This window comes from Anomaloglossus baeobatrachus, chromosome 6, assembly GCF_048569485.1.
Source record: "Anomaloglossus baeobatrachus isolate aAnoBae1 chromosome 6, aAnoBae1.hap1, whole genome shotgun sequence".
In the NCBI taxonomy this organism is placed as follows: Eukaryota; Metazoa; Chordata; class Amphibia; order Anura; family Aromobatidae; genus Anomaloglossus; species Anomaloglossus baeobatrachus.
The window spans coordinates 71,691,082-71,713,945 of NC_134358.1; the positions used below are offsets into that span (position 1 = coordinate 71,691,082).

Below are 22,864 nucleotides of genomic sequence, written 5' to 3' on the forward strand. Positions count from 1 at the left end.
GAGGAGGGGTCTCCTGAGCCCACACTGTCCAGCCGCTGCCGGTCCTGTCCAGTGTCCTCATACTCCAACCGCTTTGCCCTTTCTCTTGCCAGCTCCAAACATGGCGATCTCCAGTCTTCAACGTGTACGTCACTCGCAGCCTCAGCCAATCATAGCAGTTAGCCCCGCCCCTGAAATTCGTACGTCATGACTAAACTCCGCCCTCCCTGCACGGATTCTATATAAGGAGCTCGCTCATAGCCGGCCCCGGCTGGCTCAATCCTGTCTGACTTCTCCTCCATTTACACGCAGGCACCGCGCGCACCAGACTCTCCTCAGGCTTCTGTCTCTTCTGCATTGACGGATTAACCAGCGACGCTGCTGACCCGGTTCTCGCCCGTGCCTCCCTTTGGGCTTATGGCAAAAGGCGCCAGTCTGATTTCTACCTTGTGTTCCCACACCACTCTTTAAAAATTCCGCCTAAAAAGAGAAGACGATTTCCCAAATCCTTTGGGCCGTTACCTCACGTAAGTACATGGCTGGCCGCGCTGTGTCGTGACGTGTATTTTTATATTACGGGGGTATCTGGTCTCCGCGGCCATGAACCCTTCCGTGTATCGTGACTGAATCATTGTAGTGGCGCCCTCTAGTGTGCGCCCCGGTATTTACCACCCCGGTGACTGTTAGATACATGTGTGTGTGAGGGGGAGAACGCGGCGCGTAACCCGGATGTTCCGAAGCACGCGCACGGGGAAAGGGATGTCACGTGGTTAGCCCAGTGGGCGGGGTTTGTTACAGCGCGGGAAGTTTAAAATTCCTGCTGGCAGGTGGTTGTCAGGACGTCGAGTTTCTGGCGGTTTTTGTGTTTTGGGGTGATTGTGGTAACCTGGACTCCTGCAATGGCTGCTTGTCACATGTCTGTGTATACATATGTACCTTAATGGTTTTTGTGAGGTAAACTTGTGCCATAAATGGCTTTTTGGTCTGTTGCACCATGTAAAGTGCTGAATGGTAAAAACTAATTTGTTAGGGTCACACCTTACTGTGTGGGTTTGTGGCACGTCACACCCCACATCTATAGTGTCCTATAATAAAAAAAACACTGAACGTGTATTCCCGCCGTACTTTAATGTGAGCTCTAGGGTATGTGGGGCGATTGCTTTCTGGTGGCGGGGGGGTCGCGATTGCTTTCTGGCGGCGGGGGGGTCGCGATTGCTTTCTGGCGGGGGGGGTCGCGATTGCTTTCTGGCGGGGGGGGTCGCGATTGCTTTCTGGCGGGGGGGGTCGCGATTGCTGTCTGGCGGCGGGGGGGTCGCGATTGCTGTCTGGCGGCGGGGGGGTCGCGATTGCTGTCTGGCGGCGGGGGGGTCGCGATTGCTGTCTGGCGGCGGGGGGGTCGCGATTGCTGTCTGGCGGCGGGGGGGTCGCGATTGCTGTCTGGCGGCGGGGGGGTCGCGATTGCTGTCTGGCGGCGGGGGGGTCGCGATTGCTGTCTGGCGGCGGGGGGGTCGCGATTGCTGTCTGGCGGCGGGGGGGTCGCGATTGCTGTCTGGCGGCGGGGGGGTCGCGATTGCTTTCTGGCGGCGGGGGGGGTCGCGATTGCTTTCTGGCGGCAGGGGGGTCGCGATTGCTGTCTGGCGGCGGGGGGGGGTCGCGATTGCTGTCTGGCGGCGGGGGGGTCGCGATTGCTGTCTGGCGGCGGGGGGGGGGTCGCGATTGCTTTCTGGCGGCAGGGGGGTCGCGATTGCTGTCTGGCGGCGGGGGGGGTCGCGATTGCTGTCTGGCGGCGGGGGGGGTCGCGATTGCTGTCTGGCGGCGGGGGGGTCGCGATTGCTGTCTGGCGGCGGGGGGGGGTCGCGATTGCTTTCTGGCGGCAGGGGGGTCGCGATTGCTGTCTGGCGGCGGGGGGGGTCGCGATTGCTGTCTGGCGGCGGGGGGGGGTCGCGATTGCTGTCTGGCGGCGGGGGGGGTCGCGATTGCTGTCTGGCGGGGGGGGGGTCGCGTTTGCTTTCTGGCGGCGGGGGGGCGTCGCGTTTGCTTTCTGGCGGCGGGGGGGCGTCGCGTTTGCTTTCTGGCGGCGGGGGGGCGTCGCGTTTGCTTTCTGGCGGCGGGGGGGCGCGATTGCTTTCTGGCGGCGGGGGGGGGTCGCGATTGCTTTCTGGCGGCGGGGGGGTCGCGATCGCTTCTTGGTTAGGCGCACACTTGTGTGTTTGCGTGTTTTTCAGGTGCGTTTTTAGGCTCAAAACTGCATTACTTTCCTTCCCCAGCAAAGTATGTGTTCATTTTTGCTGTCCGCACACAACTTTTTTTTTTTTCTTAGCTGCGTTTTTGAGCTTTAAAAAAAGTCAATTTTTTTTTCCCTGCGTTTTTCACCCATGCAATGCATCGGAAAAACGCAGTGATCAAATATGCACCGAAACGCCGGTGCATATTTGCGGCCAAAAACTAAAAAAAAAGTGTGCACACACCGCCTTAAGGACCAAAGTGTCAGACATATAAGTTCTTAAAGGGCCTGTCCGGTGCAAACACAATCACCCCTCCACTGTTTAGGTGATAACTTGCTGATCGGTGGGTTCGGGCAGCTGGGATTGGGGGGCAACCAGGCACCCACTGGCCCAGTGAGAATAGACATTAGCTGGTGGCAGAAATCCGACCTAACACTAAAAATATTGCTTTTAGAATTCTACAGTCTCCACCAGCTTCACTGGCAAATTAATCATACTTTATGGCTGCGGCCAAGACTTGTCAGTGGACCCGGTCGTCTTTATAGTAACGTGCAGTCTGGGGTTGAGGTATGTTGAAACAGATTAACACTTTTAAGAGGTTGACCTGGTGAATTCTGCACTTCTTACTTCAATCTTGATTAGTCGAGCTCAAGTGTGACGTGCCGTGTATTGACCCCTGAGGGCCTGATCATGGGGTGCCAAAAGGGGTGTGCTATTGTGACCATCCAGACCGGGGATTCTCAAATGTTCAAGTAATGGGGCCTGATGGATTCACAGGTGCACAGACTAATACTAAGTTAGTGATGAATCCAGAACTCTGTTCTTCTGTAAAAAGGTATCTTTGTTCAAACATCATAAAAACTCATGTTCATAGGCTGCACAGCCCTGCCTAACAGCCTGCTGGACTCATTGCTTTACCTTCCTACACACCTCAGCCTAAAGGGCACTTTACACGCTTCGAAATCGCTAGCGAGCGTACCCGCCCCCGTCGGTGGTGCGTCACGGGTAAATCGCTGCCCGTGGCGCACAAGATCGCTTACACCCGTCACACGGACTTACCTGCCCTGCAACGTCGCTCTGGCCGGCGAACCGCCTCCTTTCTAAGGGGCCGGTTCGTGTGGCGTCACAGCAACATCACACGGCAGCCGTCCAATAGAAGCGGGCGGGCGGAAGGAGCGGGTAAGGAGATGTTCGTCGTTCCTGTCGTGTCACACACAGCGATGTGTGATTCCGCAGGAACGACGAACAACCAGCGGCATGCACCACCAACGATATTATGAAAGGGAGCGATGAGTCAACGATTTTTGACGTTTTTGCGATCGGTGATCGCTCATTAATGTCACACGCTGCGATGTCTTTAACGACGCCGGATGTGCATCACTAACGACGTGACCCGACGATATCTCGTTAGCTATGTCGCAGCGTGTAAAGCACCCTTAAGGCTAACTTAACATGTCCAGGAACAGCTCTGACAGCAATCTGTTAGCAAAACAGTTATGCAAACGCAACTTGTCAGTGTTAAAAAAAAAAAAAAACAAAACTGATTTCTGCTGGATCCATTATATTTCATTTGAAACTGATTCAGTAAGCAAAAAAAACGGGTAAGAACGGTCTTCTTGTTCGAATTGCGTTTGGTGTTTCATGTTTTTAATATCATGATGGTGTAAATCCTTTTAAGAAGCCATGAAATAAAGAATAGAATGGTGCGGATTCCAACCCTTCCTATGGTTGATTCTACACGTGGACACCAGCCACCGGGATTTGTGCACTGAGCTGATGAGTCAACTGACTATTACCCCATAAAAAAGGTCATTGATCAGAGTAGTTGTGAGGTAAATCCGGAGATATGACGATAAATCATGACATTCAAGTCATGTCAGGAAGCCCTCTCCTGGTGTCACTACCCCCTTCCCTTCACACAACTGGTTTAGCAACAAACTCCATGGCCATGTCCTGTGATATGGAAATTAGGTGGCTTTGGGACAATGGACACAGGATGGCTCCCTGCCGTCACCCTGTAGTAGGAGCTGCCATCTAATTAGCAAGGCTCTGGAAATAGCCAGACAGAACGACTCCAGTAAAAAATGGTTCATATCTCGCAAGCCATATTTCCGATAAATATGGCAACCATAAAAATGGTGTCTCCGCATGTGGACGATGCCGGCACCCCCTTTTTATGGGAACAGGACATTGGGAAATGCCCCAGGCGTGATATCAGCCAATGGGGAACTGGCAGACAGGTCATGAGTCCCCTCGTTCTGTAGCTAAATTCATAACTGTCACAATGAGAGCATTGGCGTCTGCCTACGACGCTCCCAGGCAAAGTTATAGCCAAAATCCCCTTTGCTGGATAATTCTGATCCATGCAGGGGGAGTGGCAGTGCTTCCCTGTGAGGTCACTAAGGTAGGAGGGGACCTGGATCTGCCCAGGTTGATAACCCTACTTCGGCCATTTTCCAGGGTTCTTCTGCTCGGGGGCCTGGTTGGGACAGACCTGTGAGAGAGTTCCTGGAAACCTGGTCTACAGCGCCCCCCTGTGGCCAGACGCACAAGGTAACTGATTGAATTGCATACCTGTTGTAAACCATGCTTTATCTGTAACTGTACTCTGACATAACTGTATATTCTGTAGATTCCCTATTGTATATATTGTAGTTTCTAGTGTGCTTTAGGCGATTAAATTATATAATTAATCCTGGGCTGTTCTGTTATCTCGATCTTGAATCCCACGTCTGTGTGTTCGGCTAATAGTTACCGTGAAGCGGTTGGTGGCAGCGAGTTGTGCCAAGGATTATTGTGGGGAGGCCAGTGAGATTCGGGAAGATATTATATATTCCGCCCGCGGAGGTCGGGGGAATATATACCCTACTCTCACCGGGGACCCTTCAATAATCGGCATAAGTAGTATAGCGGCCTCCTTGCTTATGGTCGGGCAATTCCATAATTGGCCTGACTATAAGAGGGGCGCTAGAGAGCGCGTCACGTGCTCTGTCTGTCGGTCGGGAGGTATAAAGGAGGGGTGACCCCCACTTGTTACCCCCCGAGTGTGACGTACTGGTAGCCAGCGCGGGGGATTTCTGAGTGACCCCCCCGGTGGTTTGTGACATATTGGTGGCATAGCGGTGGGATCGAGATAATAGTGTGTGTGAGTGTGAGACCCATACTCCCAGACACTAAAGACTGCCTGCAGCAGCTGTGGCTGCTGGGGTCTTCAGACTAGCTCAACACTAGAGTGTCAGAGTGCAGATACTGTAAGGTGTGTGGAGGCATCAGGTGTCAGTTCTGTGTCAGTGACCAAAAGTCTGCAAGAATGGCTGATGGCACCAGGAGCAGAGCTATGCAACTGGCCAATGCTAAAGCAGGAGCCGAAGAGAGGGAGGACGGTGCTGTGGACAGCAATGAGGAGGTTGCCCACGAGTCCTCCAGGAGCTCGACGCCAGAAAACAGCTCTGCAGAGGACATTGCACAACCGGGCACTGCTGGACAAGATGAGGAGCAGCTCGCCCAAGGGTCCTCAACGAGCCAGATGCCAGCCCTCCGCTCTGCAATGGACAGTGAATCACCAGGCTCCGCAGCGGGCCGCAGATCACCACGTGCCATTCCACCGAGCCTGGGAGGCTCGGATAGCCTTCTTCAAATGGCTATGGCCCTTCTCCAGGCTGGAGACCGGGATACCTACGAGATACTCATGGCAGAGCGCAGGGCAGAGCGGCAGGCAGCGCGTGAAGAGCGCCAGGCAGAGCGTGACTACCAGCTGCAGCTAGCTCAGCTCCGGCCCTCATCAGCCACACGTGACCTTCAAGACACCAAACTTCCAAAGGTCCGTGTTGAGGACTTCCCAGTGCTGGAGAAGGATGGAGACTTGGACTCTTTCTTGACTGCTTTTGAGCGGACTTGCTTGCAGCACCATCTGAACAAGGACCAGTGGGCCAAATACCTGACCCCCCGTTTAAGGGGTAAGGCCCTGGATATCCTTGGGGACTTGCCTGCTGAGGCAGATCAGGGCTACGACACCATCAAGCGGGCCCTGATCCAACAGTACAACCTCACCCCGGAGTCCTACCGCAAGAAGTTCCGGAGCCTACAGAAGGGACCAAAGGACTCCTGGGCTGACCACCGGCGGGCACTTGCCCGAGCTGCCGACCACTGGACCCAAGGCCTGCAGCTTTCCACCGGACCGGAGATCCTGGACTTGTTCATCACGGAGCAACTCTTGTGGAACTGCCCTGAGGATCTCCGCCAGTTCATCCGAGACCAGAAGCCAAAGGGATCCACGGCTACAGCTGCCCTTGCCGATGACTACACCAACAACCGGGCCCCTGAGGCCAGGAGAGCGGCCACCAGCAGCACCTGGAGAGGGGGTAAGATGAATTCTGCGACTGCCCCACCTGCCCCTAGACTGCAGGGGGTGTCCCCCTCAACTCCCCTCTCCAGGCCCGTGGCGGAACCAAGACGGTGCCACCAGTGCAACCTACCTGGACACTTCAAGGCCATGTGCCCTCAGCGTCCCAAGGCCCCGGCTCCGTCCCCGTCCCAAGGGCCGCCCAAGGTGTATTGTGTGGGTGGGGGTGGTGGTAGGTCCCTGGACAGCTTCCAACCTGTCACCGTCGGCCAGTCTGTGACCATAGGACTGCGAGACAGCGCCTCGGAAGTGACTCTGGTGCGGCCTGAGATGGTGTCCCCCCAAGACTTGATCCCTGGAAAAACCCTCGCTGTCTCCGGGATTGGAGGCATTGACCCGGCGCTGCCTGTTGCTAACATTTATGTGGACTGGGGCGCAGGGCGAGGGGTGAGGGAGGTGGGGGTAACTGATCGGATCCCTGCAAACGTGCTACTTGGGACAGATTTGGGGCAAATAACCTCCCAGTTTGGCCCCGCCCCAAAGGCTGAACCTTCAGCCAGTGCTGACGTGCCTCCGGACAATGTTAATGTGTTATCTATGAATGATGTAAGGGAGGAGGGAGTGAACTCTGATATTTCTGCTTGCACAGACACCATAGACACACACGCAGCTGCAGCTGTGACAGGGGAGGGGGTCAGAGAAAGGTGTGACAATGCCTCTACAAGTAACCAGCCAGTGAGCTGGGATCTGTTGCCCTCTGCAGGGATAAGCAGAGAGCAGGGTGCTGCAGGGGGAGGACCAGTGTGTGGGGTGGGGGCTACCACAGCAAATGTGGGGTCCCCAGAGATTTCACAGCGGGGTTCTGTTGCTGCAGGAGGGGAACAGGCAGGTGAGATTGGGGCCGGTCCAGGAGCGGAAGTGCTCCCAGGTAAGATCTCGGTGCATGGTTCCCCCACAACCGGGGTGTCAGGAAGCCAGGTAGGTCTGCCTGAACCGGCGACTTGGTCAGGAACGGAGGAGGAGCAGGCACGACCCACGGTCGCAGCGGCTGTGGCCGCTGTCACCCGCAGTGGGAGTGCTGGGAGCCAAGGGGCCTCCCGGAGGTCCGATAGCTCTTCCCCTTCTGACCAAGTGGCAGCCGAGTCAGGTGGAGGCCAGGACACAGGTCCCGGGGTACTGACTGAAGATGTGACAGTCTCGTCGATTCTGGCCACATCTAGTCAGGGGTTTCAGGCAGCGTTAGAAGCTGACGACAGCCTGAAAGCTCTTAAGGAGCAGGCGGCACAGCCTCCCTCGGACTCGGACCCGGAGCGAGTGGTCTGGGACCAAGGACGGCTGTACCGGGCCACGGTCCAGCAGGGTTCACCGGAGGCGTGGCCCAGGGACCGACAGTTGGTGGTACCCTATCCGTTCCGGACGGAGTTGTTGCGGATCGCACATGAGATTCCGATGGCCGGACACCTAGGGATCGCTAAGACCAAGGCCAGGTTAAACCAGCATTTCTACTGGCCAAAAATGGGGGCCGATGTGGCTGCCTACTGCCGTTCGTGTGAAACCTGTCAGAGAGTGGGGAAGGCGGGGCCACGCCCCAAAGCCCCACTGGTATCTCTGCCAATCATCGATGAGCCTTTCAGGAGGGTGGCTGTGGATCTGGTCGGCCCGCTGGCCATCCCCAGCAGCTCCGGGAAACGCTTCATACTGACGGTAGTGGACTATGCCACCCGGTACCCAGAAGCCGTGGCCTTGTCGTCCATTCGGGCTGACAAGGTGGCCACCGCATTGCTGGAGATTTTCTCCCGAGTGGGTTTTCCCCAGGAAATGCTCACTGACCGGGGGACCCAATTCATGTCCCAGCTGATGGAGACCCTCTGTAAGCAAGTCCAGGTGCGACATCTGGTGGCCAGCCCGTACCATCCACAGACTAATGGCCTGTGCGAGCGGTTCAATGGCACCTTAAAGCAGATGCTTAAGATGTTGGTCGACTCCCATGGGCGTGACTGGGAGCGGTATCTCCCACACCTGTTATTTGCTTACCGGGAGGTTCCACAGGCCTCAACAGGATTCTCACCGTTTGAGCTCCTGTACGGGCGACGTGTGCGGGGCCCCCTGGCTCTGGTGAAAGAGGCTTGGGAAGGGGATTTGGCCACCCCTGGAGTGTCGGTTATCGAGTATGTCATGCGCTTCCGGGACAAAATGCAGGCCTTGACGCAACTGGTACACGACAATATGGCTCAAGCCCAGGCCGATCAGAAGCGTTGGTACGACCAGAACGCTTGTGAGAGGACCTACCAAGTGGGTCAAGAGGTGTGGGTACTGGTCCCCGTACCACAGGACAAGCTTCAGGCAGCCTGGGAAGGCCCATACCTCGTGTACCAGCAGCTCAACCCTGTGACGTACCTGGTCACCCTGGACCCTGCCCGTGGAAGGCGGAAGCCCTTCCATGTGAACATGATGAAGGCACATCATGAGCGGGAGGCATGTGCACTCCCTGTGTGCAACCTGCCCGAGGAGGGAGAAGCGGAAACCCTCTTGGATATGCTAGCCCAGGTCCGGGCAGGCGGATCCATTGAGGATGTGGAGGTTGGCCACCAGCTCTTGGAGGACCAACGGTCCCAGCTGTGGGCCACCCTACACCCCTTCCGGGGGTTGTTTACCAACCAGCCCGGAAGGACTGACTTGGCTGTCCATCACGTGGACACTGGGGATCATCCCCCGATCCGGCGTTCAGCATATCGGGTCTCCCTGGAGGTGCAGCAACACATGCGCCAGGAGATTGACGAGATGCTGGAGCTGGGGGTGATCCAGGCATCCAACAGCGCTTGGGCCTCGCCTGTAGTCCTCGTCCCTAAGAAGGACCGAACCACTCGGTTCTGCGTGGACTACAGGGGGCTCAATGCTGTCACGGTCGCCGATGCGTACCCAATGCCACGCATCGATGACCTGCTCGATCAGTTGGCCGGGGCTCAGTACCTGACCATCATGGATCTGAGCCGGGGATATTGGCAGATCCCCCTGACTCGCAAGGCCAGGGAACGCTCTGCCTTTATTACCCCATTTGGACTGTACGAGTCCACGGTGATGCCATTCGGGATGAGGAATGCCCCTGCCACTTTCCAGCGGATGGTCAACACCCTGCTCAAGGGACTTGAAGGGTACGCGGCCGCGTACCTGGATGACATTGCCGTCTTCAGTCCCACCTGGGAGGACCACCTAGAGCATCTAGCACAGGTGCTCAGGCGGATCCACCGGGCAGGTTTGACCATCAAGCCGGGAAAGTGTCAGCTGGCCATGAGCGAGGTCCAGTACCTCGGTCACCGGGTAGGCGGGGGAACACTGAAGCCCGAGCCTGAGAAAGTGGAAGCCATCGCATCCTGGCCCACCCCCAGGACCAAGAAGCAGGTGATGTCCTTCTTGGGGACCGCTGGGTACTATAGGAGGTTTGTTCCATGCTATAGTAGCCTGGCAAAGCCCTTGACGGACCTCACCAAGAAGAAGCTGCCCTCTGCAGTCGATTGGACAGTGGACTGCGAGACAGCCTTCCGGGCCCTAAAGGACGCCCTGTCCAGCCCGCCCGTGCTACAGGCAGCCGACTTCACGCGGCCGTTTGTAGTACAGACCGACGCCAGTGACTTCGGCCTCGGTGCGGTGCTCAGCCAGGTGGACTCTGCGAGCCAAGAGCACCCAGTCTTGTACCTGAGCAGGAAGCTGTTACCAAGGGAAGTGGCCTATTCCACGATGGAGAAGGAGTGCCTGGCCATAGTGTGGGCCCTGCAGCGTCTGCAACCCTATCTATACGGGCGCCACTTCATCGTGGAGACGGACCACAATCCCCTCAGCTGGTTGCACACCGTCTCTGGGACGAATGGGCGATTGTTGCGATGGAGCCTTGCGCTCCAGCAATACAACTTCACCATTCGCCACAAAAGGGGCCGTGACCACGGTAACGCAGACGGGCTGTCCCGACAAGGAGAGGTCGCGGACGGGCGCACGGGGGAACACCGGTGTGTGCTGCCCCCTAGCGCCCTCAAAAGGGGGGAGGTGTGAGGTAAATCCGGAGATATGACGATAAATCATGACATTCAAGTCATGTCAGGAAGCCCTCTCCTGGTGTCACTACCCCCTTCCCTTCACACAACTGGTTTAGCAACAAACTCCATGGCCATGTCCTGTGATATGGAAATTAGGTGGCTTTGGGACAATGGACACAGGATGGCTCCCTGCCGTCACCCTGTAGTAGGAGCTGCCATCTAATTAGCAAGGCTCTGGAAATAGCCAGACAGAACGACTCCAGTAAAAAATGGTTCATATCTCGCAAGCCATATTTCCGATAAATATGGCAACCATAAAAATGGTGTCTCCGCATGTGGACGATGCCGGCACCCCCTTTTTATGGGAACAGGACATTGGGAAATGCCCCAGGCGTGATATCAGCCAATGGGGAACTGGCAGACAGGTCATGAGTCCCCTCGTTCTGTAGCTAAATTCATAACTGTCACAATGAGAGCATTGGCGTCTGCCTACGACGCTCCCAGGCAAAGTTATAGCCAAAATCCCCTTTGCTGGATAATTCTGATCCATGCAGGGGGAGTGGCAGTGCTTCCCTGTGAGGTCACTAAGGTAGGAGGGGACCTGGATCTGCCCAGGTTGATAACCCTACTTCGGCCATTTTCCAGGGTTCTTCTGCTCGGGGGCCTGGTTGGGACAGACCTGTGAGAGAGTTCCTGGAAACCTGGTCTACAGCGCCCCCCTGTGGCCAGACGCACAAGGTAACTGATTGAATTGCATACCTGTTGTAAACCATGCTTTATCTGTAACTGTACTCTGACATAACTGTATATTCTGTAGATTCCCTATTGTATATATTGTAGTTTCTAGTGTGCTTTAGGCGATTAAATTATATAATTAATCCTGGGCTGTTCTGTTATCTCGATCTTGAATCCCACGTCTGTGTGTTCGGCTAATAGTTACCGTGAAGCGGTTGGTGGCAGCGAGTTGTGCCAAGGATTATTGTGGGGAGGCCAGTGAGATTCGGGAAGATATTATATATTCCGCCCGCGGAGGTCGGGGGAATATATACCCTACTCTCACCGGGGACCCTTCAATAATCGGCATAAGTAGTATAGCGGCCTCCTTGCTTATGGTCGGGCAATTCCATAATTGGCCTGACTATAAGAGGGGCGCTAGAGAGCGCGTCACGTGCTCTGTCTGTCGGTCGGGAGGTATAAAGGAGGGGTGACCCCCACTTGTTACCCCCCGAGTGTGACGTACTGGTAGCCAGCGCGGGGGATTTCTGAGTGACCCCCCCGGTGGTTTGTGACAGTAGTGATCTAATGATTTTTTTCCTTTTTAATCAAATCCTTATGCCATCGAAGTCAATGAGACCTGAAGTGTAGTGCATGTTTTTTTTTTGCCGATTTATTGCAGAATATGTGCAGCATGTCAATTTCTTTCAGTGGTTTTGCCTGCGGTTCTCACCATTGAAAACAATCAAAAACATGCGGTTTGCACTGCCAAGAGATTGAGAAATTGCTGCAACCAAATTCTCAACATGTGCACATACCCCAAGGATACGTTCTTAAGTGATAAGTGGACATGTGAACTTGGCTATGTAAAAAGGACCCTGACACACCATGGAAGTCTGCGCTAGCACTGAAAATCTGAATTTGCCACTTTAAAGGGAACCTGTCAGGTCCAATCTGCACCCAGAGGCACGAGCAGTTCTGGGGGCATATTGCTAATCCCTGCCTAATTGTCCCTGTATCTAGTAGCATAGATGGAGAATTATGCTACGAGATACAGGGACAGATAGGCAGGGATTAGCAATATGCCCCCAGAACTGCTTGTGGTATTGGACCTGACAGGTTCCCTTTAAGCTCCTGAGGCAAGGAAGTCAGTTGTGGTACTCAACTAAAATATATTGCTGGAGCCATACAGACCCAGGCTGACCATAGTCACTTGTATGAAATCTGCCTGTCCAGCAGCTCGCGGCTGCCTCCGTTTGGGAAGCTCTGGTCTACCCTCAGCACAGCCCGATCTGTAGCAGTTTACAGAACCAAACAAATGAATGAAAAACTTAGACAATTATAGGTGCAAAAAAAGAAAAGAAGAATTGCTTCTAAATTTAAGGGGTTGGCCATTTTTTTTGATCATGCAGATAGACAATAAAAATTGGTTAACCCCTTTAGAGAATGCTGGTGATTGTACCTGTACCGTGCTCTTGTGCAGACTTTTACTATGGATTTCACAGAAAGCATGGTCATAAAACCCACATTTGAATAAGTATAGTAACACTGATACTGATTTTGTTTGTTTTAATGTCTTAGTAAAATGTGATTTTGGTTGATAGAGCAGTCAATCACCTGACATACTTTACCGATCACCTATTTACAGTTGGTAACAAATCTAAAAACTTAGCATAGAGCTGTGCTGAGTCCTCTGCTGGATGTCACCAGCAACTGCAGATCATCTTCTGTCCGAAAGAATGGGCATATCCAGAGGCTGCTGCACTCAGCGGAGTTACTAGGGCCATTCAAAGTCTTTCCATCCAGCTGCTGCTGTAGAAAATAACAGCTGATTTTCCAGGGTTGATGGTCATCAGACCCTGACAAAACTATCAGTACTGTGTGCCCAGAGAACCACTTTAAGGATGGATTTGCAGTGCGTAAATGAGCAATTTTAGTTACAGTGGCTCCAAACCCTAGAAAGACATCACTCATCCGCATTGATAATCCTCGGATTTTTAGCGATGCAGTACAGCATGGATATAACTGGCGCCAACAGAAACTTGACAAACCCCATAGTAAATATAGTCATTTGATGTTGTATTTTAATGCTCCATGTATATTGTTTTTTCCTAATTATAAAAAAGTGGTTATCCTGCACATGCTACACTACCTCTTGGCTGAGGTGAATACAATTCACTTGTGATGGATTGCTACAATGTCACTGAAGTCTGAACATAATGTATACACTTCTCAAGGGGAGAGCAAGACTGCCTCTATGCCGGCTTTTTGGCGTCTGTGCCGGCTTTTTGGCGTCTGTGCCGGCTTTTTGGCGTCTGTGCCGGCTTTTTGGCGTCTGTGCCGGCTTTTTGGCCTCTGCGCCTAAACAGTGCTGTTAATGAATGAGAACAGTTTATATTTGAACAAACATTGGAGATGATGAGAAACTGAAACCAGGTATAGAAGAAAATTGATGTATATAATGATAAAAGTTTATCCCTAGATTTTGTTGATTTGGACCATATTTTTACCCTTACTGCATTGTGCATACACATAGTCTGTTTCCTAAAACTTTCTTGGTAGTTTTGTTCCTGGTGGAAGCAGACATTTTCCAAGCCTGGAGAAATCATTCTCCGACCTCCAATGATGGCTTTGCAAACCTTCTCCATGGTCGGCTCCATTCATAGGTCTCACCCAGTCTATGCATCAGCCCTATCCTATGGAGATGAACATTCAATTTTTTTCTCCCTCCCCCCTTAACTTTCTGATATTGCTGTAAAAATGTCCTTAAAATACTGCGTTGGTTAAAATCTAGCTGTTTTATAATATGGGAGTCCTGTTATCTCCTAGGATCCTGTGGAACATGAAATGCTCTTATCCTGCAGAAGCTTTAAACTGTCCTGGCTCTCTGGCCTGGTGGTTCGGTAATAGTAGTAGGCTTCATTGGTCTATTTTTAGTGGTGATCCCAGATGGATGAGAGGTTTGTGTGATTCATAAGCCTCAGGTGTTCTAGCCAAAGAATATTAACAAAATAGCTAAAGCATTAAAGGGGACGTGTCACCTGCAAAAAAAAAAAAAAAGCAAGCTATTAATCTCCAGGTTAAGTGTTAAAAACTTGCCAAACGCCTGTATATTAAACCCCACTACCGGTAGGATCTTGGCGATAGGAATACCCTTTAATTTCCTATCTAAATATGTAGTAGGTGTAGTAATAAGTCTGCATCATTCAAGAAAACCATACTTTTATGTTGGACAATGCTCCATTACATGTATCAGTCTTCACTGCTCGACTGCCAGTAAAAGACTCCCATCTCCAAGATGCTATCCTAGTATGTAGTAGGTGCAATAATATTAGCAAATATCACCAAGTAGATATGTAGTATAGGTCTGATTAGCTACGTCTCTTACCGCATGTGCAGGGCATTGCAGTTTGGGTATTCATGGCTACGTCCTCTCATATAGTAATTTAGTTGTATGTTGTCATAACCGTGGATAACTAAGCTGCCATGTCCTGTACATGAGGTAAGTCTTATCAAGAGAACTATACTGCATTTCTAATTGGAGCTATTTGATAGTCTACCACATACTAGGATAGGATCTTGGAGATGGCAATATTAACCTTAATCCTCTCGGCAGCCTTCAGAGTTCAGTCACCGCTGTGTATGAAATGAGGCAGCTGTAACTGGTGCACACACGTGACTGAAACCTGAATGCTGCCGGGAGGATTAAAGTTCTTTGCCTGCCGACAGCAAGGTTCAGTGGAAGCAGACATGTTCCAAGCCTGGAGAAATCATTCCCCGCCCTCCCACGATGGCTATGCAAACCTTCTCCATGGTCGGCTCCATTCATAGGTCTTACCCAGTCTATGCATCAGGCCTAGCTGTATGGAGATGAACATTCACTTTTTTCTTCCCCCTCCCCCCCCCTTCACTTTCTGATATTGCTGTAAAATGTCCTGAACATACTGTGTTGGTTAAAATCTAACTGTTTATAATATGGGAGACCTGTTATCTCCTAGGATCCTGTGGAACATGAAATGCTCTTATCCTGCAGAAGTTTTAAACTGTCCTGACTCTGGCCTGGTGGTTCGGTAATAGTAGTAGGCAGATTAATAGCAGCGTTTTTACAGGTGACTTCTTCCCTTTAACGAATTGTCTCTCCAGGAAAGGAGACAAACTCTAGTGCAGCGCCACCTATTGGAAGTCGCAGAGAACATTTCTGAGATATATTCCTGATGTCCGTGACTGGGAAATGCTTTTTAAGCAGTTTATGCATATTTCACGCTTTCCATAGTGGAGCACATTCAAATTAGTGTTGTGGTTCTCTGGCCTACATAAATTGTCTAGACAGGAAGGTAATTGGGTTACTCCTCGTTAACCTAATGGAGCAACATGTTTGTGATCAGCTTTGAGCAGTCTAAGGAGATTATGTGCTGTAACGCTGACTTTTATGTGAGTGCAGTTTCAGAAAAGGAATTGTAGCAGAACTGGTTACATATCCAGATGTCGGACGTGGCTCGCAACCCAAAGCCCCACAGTCAGCTGTTATCACTTAGGCTAGAGGCCGGCAAATAATCATCCCCCAAAATTCACAGGTTTAAAGATTACACAACAATCATAAGATATTTATGTAATGCATGGACAAGAGCATCCTCAAGAGGCAGAGGGCTGGTCACTTTTTTTTTTTTTTTTTTTTTGTAGGTTCCTAACTGAGATCTGTTAAACTTGTGTGCAAAAAAAAGTGTATAAAGCATTGATTCCCACTGAATGTTTGCTATACTTGCGTTTCTTGTTCTACTTCATATGTATATACTTCAGAGCTGCATTTACAATTCTACAAGATTTCAACATTTAAGGGACGTCTGTTTTTAGTAAGTGTTCAGTCATATAACAATTGAGGCATAACTTCCTAGATCCCGGATGGCTTTTCTTCATTCTGTCTAGGGTGAGAAGCCTCAGACTAGTCATCTGTGCTGTATTTTCTGGATCTAAAGTGTTTTCTCTGAAATGTTGCAACACTTTAGACGTATAACATACACTGCTTCATTAAACTGTTCTGTGGCTATAATGTAATGCATGGTGATTGTGCAGAGTCCTCACTAGCTACACTCACTGCTCTATTAAGAGTAACGAAGTACAAATAGATGCTGTGAGTGGATCTTAATGTCCCCAACAGGTGGAGGTCACCGCAGTTCTGCAAAAGATAGTTTTGATTTAGGGGTTCTTCTCACATAGCGAGATCGCTGCTGAGTCACAGGTTTTGTGAAATCGCTGATCGCTACACACTGTTCTAGTTAATTTTTTGCTTTTTGGTCTCCTGCTGTGCAACGCGCATCAGTGTGTTTGACGGCGGGAGACAAACGAGCACCGACTCTATGTAAGCAGCGTACTCTGATAGCCAGGATAAATATCGGGTAACTAAGCAAAGCGCTTTGCTTAGTAACCCAATGTGTAGCCTGGCTACGTGTGCAGGGAGCCAGCGCTAAGCGGTGTACGCTGGTAACCAGGGTAAATATCGGGTAACAAAGCAAAGCGCTTTGCTTAGTTACCAGTTATTTAGACTGGTTACCAGCGTACACCGCTTACCGCTGGCTTCCTGCACATGTAGCAAGGGTAAATATCGGATAACCAAGCAAAGCGCTTTGGTTAGTTACCAGTTATTTACCCTGGTTACCAAGCGCAGAGTCGCTGGTGAGATCTGCCTGATTGACAGCTCACCAGCGACCATGTAGCGACGCACCAGCAATCCTGACCAGGTGTTATTGTGGTCAGAATCGCTGGTACGCCGTTTAGTGAAAGGGTACCCTTACCATTGTGACAAATGAGATTAAGGTTTTTGATGTACTGGAAACAGGAGGGCTGAGTTATGAGTGGTTAGGATGTTGTGCACACCCTGGCTTTCTACACGCCTGTTTTTTTGGTGAATCAAGGGTTATCATTATCCAGAGATGCTGGAACAATTAACTGAAGTTCATGCCCTGCTGTGGCGCCGGCTTTCCATGTCAGATCTTCATTCTTACATCTTTTTTTGGGTCGGTGTGCATGATGCCGCCAGTGTTGGTGGCAACAGTGCAAATAGAGGGAATGCAGGGTGGGGTGAGGGATTTGTTTCCGGTCTGGACCAGCCCAATCTAGTTTTTTTTCTTTTTCCTGTCATTAAATTAACAATGTAGACAGTCTCTTGTACAGTTTCACTCTCCGTCTGATGGGCCGGGAGTGCACAGGCATCTCATCCATACATCTCTGTGCAGCATGGCAGCTGATGGGCATTGTAAATGTCTGAGGTAAAGCCAACACCTCTCTATATAATCGGCAGGGGAGCAGATTTCTGACATCTGTGGTCATTGCATGCTTTCCAGTCACTTGTTGCCTGTTCCCCTCATATTTGGCATCTTCATCCACTTCATTGCTTATTTGCTTGCTTGGCATGAGCCTGATTTGCCGGCCGTCTTAGACTTGTAAATCTGCAGATAATTGTCTCATGCCACTGCTGTTGTGAGTTGTGCATCTGGTTTCTTCGGTTTGTCATTCAGCTGTGTTTTGATAGAGGAAACCCACTTTGCCACTTCCTTTTTTTTTTTTTTTTTTTTTAATTTGGGTGGGGGAGTTTGTAATTTATAAAGCACTAAGATCATCCTTCTGCTCCTGCATTTGCGGGTATCGCTAAGGCTACTTTCACACATCAGTTTTTTGCCATCAGGTTCAATCCGGAAAAAAACGGGTAAAACGGATCCGGTACCGCATCCGTTTTTTCCCCATAGACTTGCATTGTTACCGGATTGTACCGGATGGCTTTGCATTGCATCCGTTTTTTTCCGGATGCGGCAAAATTAGTTAAAGCGGCGGCCGGAGGCAACGTAGCTTGCAACGTTTTTTTGTCCGGCAAAAAAAACGCATCGTGCCGGATCCGGCGCGATACGGCGTGTTTTACAATAGAAGCCTATGGACGCCGGATCCGGCGTAATGCGGTAAAAAACGGATGCGGCCGCCGGATCCGTTTTTCTAAACTGAGCATGCTCCAATGTAATTAACAAAACGAATCCAGCCAAAAACCGGACGAAAAGGATGCAAAAACGGATGCAAAACGGATCCACCGGATCCGTTTTTTAACTGATCCAGCATAACGGATCCGTTAAAAAAACGGATCCGGTGGATACGGTTTTCACTTTTTTTTCAGGATCCGTTGGATCAGGAAAAAAAAGGACTGCCTGAATACAGAAAACTGATGTGTGAAAGTAGCCTTAGCTGACTACTTTGAATGAATGGTATGTCTGTAATACCGTAGTAGCTTATGTAACCTCACAGTCACAGCACTTTGTCGACTCACCACTTCATACTGTGCCCCGTCAGAAGTTTATTTTTACCATAGTCTCCCCATAGTCTCCTCTGATTAACTCTTTAAGCATTTGGATGATTTCAGGATTTGTCACTTTATCATTCAAAATCTGCAATCTGTTACAAACTGTCATGTTTTGGGTACATTGTAGATCGGAAGTATATGGTGGAGGGTCCGAGCCTAATATTATGGGCGCACTGTCCTTCATAATTCCCTTTATGGTTATGTCTAGTTTGCAGGGTTTTTGCATGTGATAAAAAAAAAATCTGATAATTTCGATGCTCATCTGGTTGCAATTTAAAAACTTGTTTTTTTTCCTTTACATTCTGCAATTAAAATACTCGACGTTTATTACTGCTTTGCTTTATAGTGTTTTTAAAGCTGTTCCTAAGAATTTAGACTGTGAGTGATTGTGTAAATGTGATGCTCATCTGAACAGTGATGGTGTGTATCTTGTGTGCTGCTTCGCAGCATCTCGTGACACTTTAAAAAGTGAACTTCTTTGTCGCTCCTTATTGGGAGACCCAGACAATTGGGGTGTATAGCTTATGCCTCCGGAGGCCACACAAAGTATTACACTAAAAGTGTAAAGCCCCTCCCCTTCAGCCTATACACCCCCCGTACTGCTACGGGCTCATCAGTTTTTATGCTTTGTGCGAAGGAGGTCAGACATGCACGCATAGCTCCACAGCTTAGTCAGCAGCAGCTGCTGACTATGTCGGATGGAAGAAAAGAGGGCCCATAACAGGGCCCCCAGCATGCTCCCTTCTCACCCCACTCTTGTCGGCGGTGTTGTTAAGGTTGAGGTATCCATTGCGGGTACGGAGGCTGGAGCCCACATGCTGCTTTCCTTCCCCATCCCTCAATTAGGGCTCTGGGTGAAGTGGGATCCTTTCGGTCTCCAGGCACAGGAGACCGTGCTCCATCCACAGCTCCTGAGGACCATGCTGGATAGGAGCCGAGTATCGTTCAGGGACATGGCCCTGCTACTTTGAGGTACTCTGTGTCCCCGTGGGGACCGCGCACAGCAACACTCCAGCATTGCTGGGTGTGCTAGTGCACCGGGGACAGCAGCGCTGACTGCGTTTGTGCCATTACACACTTCAGCGTCGCTGAGTGTGTTCGTGTAGGGGGACTGCCGCGCTGACCGCCGCTGCCATTGTTATCACTGCGGCGCGGCTGGGACTGTTAGTGCGCCGGGGACTTCCGCGCCGACCGCGCTTATACGGCGGCCGCGCTTATAACTCGAGTCCCCGGCTTTTGCGGCCTAGTCTCGTTTTCTTCCCACCCCCAGCCCTGCCAGTCAGGGGAAGGGCGGGACGCTGTACAGGACGGCAGCACTGAGGGCTGGAGCATGCTTTGCATACTCCACCCCCCTCACTCTGCACAGTGGGGCACCAGTTCCCGCACTTTTCTGGGTCACGCCCACGGCTCCCTCCTCTCCTCAGGAGACTATGGCTAAGATATTAGAAGCCTTGCAGTCCAGAGGCGGTAAGCAGCACCTGTGGTGCTGGCCCCACTAGTGCAGAAGTGTACTTATAGATTACATGATTATAGACTATACTTTACACTGTATGGTGCACTGTTGATTTTTGTCTATATACCCTCCTGTATTGCTCAGAGGAGACAACAGCATGTCGTCCACAAATAGCAAGGGTGCCAAAGCACAGACTTACTATGCTGCCTGTGCAGCATGTACGGCTATACTGCCGGCAGGTTCCACTGACCCTCATTGTGTGCAATGCTCGGCCCCTGTGGCACTTTCTCAGCCGGAGCCTCTGCTAAGGGCGGCCCAGGGAGAACCACCTGTTAACACTGTCCAGGTGACAGGGACGGAGTTTGCAGTTTTTACTGAGATCCCAGGGTGAGGTCTCTGACACGGACCGCAGCCCCAGACCGATTAAGCGAGCTCGCTATGATATCCCCTCGACATCATCACAATGTTCAGGGTCTCAGCGAGAGGACTCTCTGTATGATGAAGCGGAGGTAGCTGATCAGGATTCTGATCCTGAAGCCGCTCTCAACCTTGATACTCCTGATGGGGACGCCATAGTGAATGATCTTATTGCGTCCATCAATGAAATGTTGGATATTTCTCCCTCAGCTCCTCCAGTGGAGGAGTCAGCTTCTCAGCAGGAGAAATTCCGTTTCAGGTTTCCCAAGCGTACAAAGAGTATGTTTCTGGACCACTCTGACTTCAGAGAGGCAGTCCAGAAACACCGAGCTTGTCCAGATAAGCGTTTTTCCAAGCGCCTTAAGAATACACGTTACCCTTTCCCCCCTGACGTGGTCAAGGGCTGGACTCAGTGTCCCAAGGTGGATCCTCCAATCTCCAGACTTGCGGCTAGATCCATAGTTGCAGTGGAAGATGGAGCTCTGGTTGAAATCCATCTATGAAGCTATCGGCGCGTCTTTTGCTCCAGCATTCGCAGCCGTATGGGCACTCCAAGCTATCTCAGCTGGTCAGGCGCAAATTGACGCACTCACACGTACGTCTGCGCCGCAGGTGGCGTCTATAACCTCTCAAACGTCGGCATTTGCGTCCTACGCTATTAATGCTGTCCTGGACTCTGCGAGCCGTACGGCGGTTGCAGCCGACAATTCGGTGGCAATACGCAGGGCCTTGTGGCTGCGGGAATGGAAGGCAGATTCGGCTTCCAAAAAGTGCTTAACTGGATTGCCATTTTCTGGCGACCGTTTGTTTGGTGAGAGATTGGATGAAATCATCAAACAATCCAAGGGAAAGGAAACATCCTTACCCCAGGCCAAACCAAAAACACCCCAACAGAGGAGGGGACAGTCGAGGTTTCGGTCCTTTCGGGGTGCGGGCAGGTCCCAATTCTCCTCGTCCAAAAGGCCTCAGAAGGATCAGAGGAGCTCCGACGCATGGCGGTCTAAATCACGCCCTAAAAAGACCGCCGGAGGTGCCGCTACTAAGGCGGCTTCCTCATGACTTACGGCCTCCTCACACCGCATCCTCGGTCGGTGGCAGGCTCTCCCGCTTTTGCGACACCTGGCTGCCACAAGTAAAAGACCGTTGGGTGAGAGACATTTTGTCTCACGGTTACAGGATAGAGTTCAGCTCTCGTCCTCCGACTCGATTCTTCAGAACATCTCCGCCTCCCGAGCGAGCCGAGGCTCTTCTGCAGGCGGTGGGCATTCTGAAGGCAGAAGGAGTGGTGGTCCCGGTTCCTCTTCAGCAACAGGGCCACGGTTTCTACTCCAACCTGTTTGTGGTTCCAAAGAAGGACGGGTCCTTCCGTCCTGTTTTGGACCTAAAACTGCTCAACAAACACGTAAGGACCAGGCGGTTCCGGATGGAATCCCTCCGCTCCGTCATCGCCTCAATGTCCCAAGGAGATTTCCTAGCATCGATCGATATCAAGGATGCTTATCTCCACGTACCAATTGCTCCAGAGCATCAGCGCTTCTTGCGCTTCGCCATAGGAGACGAACACCTTCAGTTCGCGGCACTGCCGTTCGGCCTGGCGACAGCCCCAAGGGTTTTCACCAAGGTCATGGCTACAGTAGTTGCGGTCCTCCACTCTCAGGGTCACTCAGTGATACCTTACTTAGACGATCTGCTGGTCAAGGCACCCTCTCAAGAGGCATGCCAACACAGCCTCAACGTTACTCTGGAGATTCTCCAGAGTTTCGGGTGGATCATCAATTTTCCAAAGTCAAATCTGACACCGGTCCAATCGCTGACATATCTTGGCATGGAGTTTCATACTCTTCCAGCGATAGTGAAGCTTCCGCTGGACAAACAGCGTTCACTACAGACAGGGGTGCAATCTCTCCTTCAAGGTCGGTCACACCCCTTGAGGCGCCTCATGCACTTCCTGGGGAAGATGGTGGCAGCAATGGAAGCAGTCCCTTTCGCGCAGTTTCACCTGCGTCCACTTCAATGGGACATCCTACGCAAGTGGGACAGGATGCCGACGTCCCTAGACAGGAACGTTTCCCTCTCTCAGGCAACCAAAGCTTCCCTTCGGTGGTGGCTTCTTCCCACTTCATTATCGAAGGGGAAATCCTTCCTACCCCCATCCTGGGCGGTGGTCATGACGGACGCGAGTTTGTCGGGGTGGGGAGCAGTTTTTCTCCACCACAGGGCTCAGGGTACGTGGACTCAGCAAGAGTCCTCACTTCAGATCAATGTTCTGGAGATCAGGGCAGTGTATCTTGCCCTAAAAGCGTTCCAGCAGTGGCTGGAAGGCAAGCAGATCCGAATTCAGTCGGACAACTCCACAGCGGTGGCTTA

At 51.5% G+C, this 22,864-nt stretch overlaps 1 protein-coding gene across 1 annotated transcript in view; it reads left to right on the top strand.

Annotated features, from left to right (window-relative positions):
• Nucleotides 1–231: 231 nt before the first annotated feature.
• AZIN1 (antizyme inhibitor 1) overlaps nt 232–22,864 on the top strand; it is a 45,953-nt gene continuing 23,320 nt past the window's right edge. The window contains exon 1 of the mRNA XM_075353029.1: nt 232–506. The gene's annotated coding sequence lies outside the window, so the exon portion shown is untranslated. The remainder of the gene's footprint in view (nt 507–22,864) is intronic.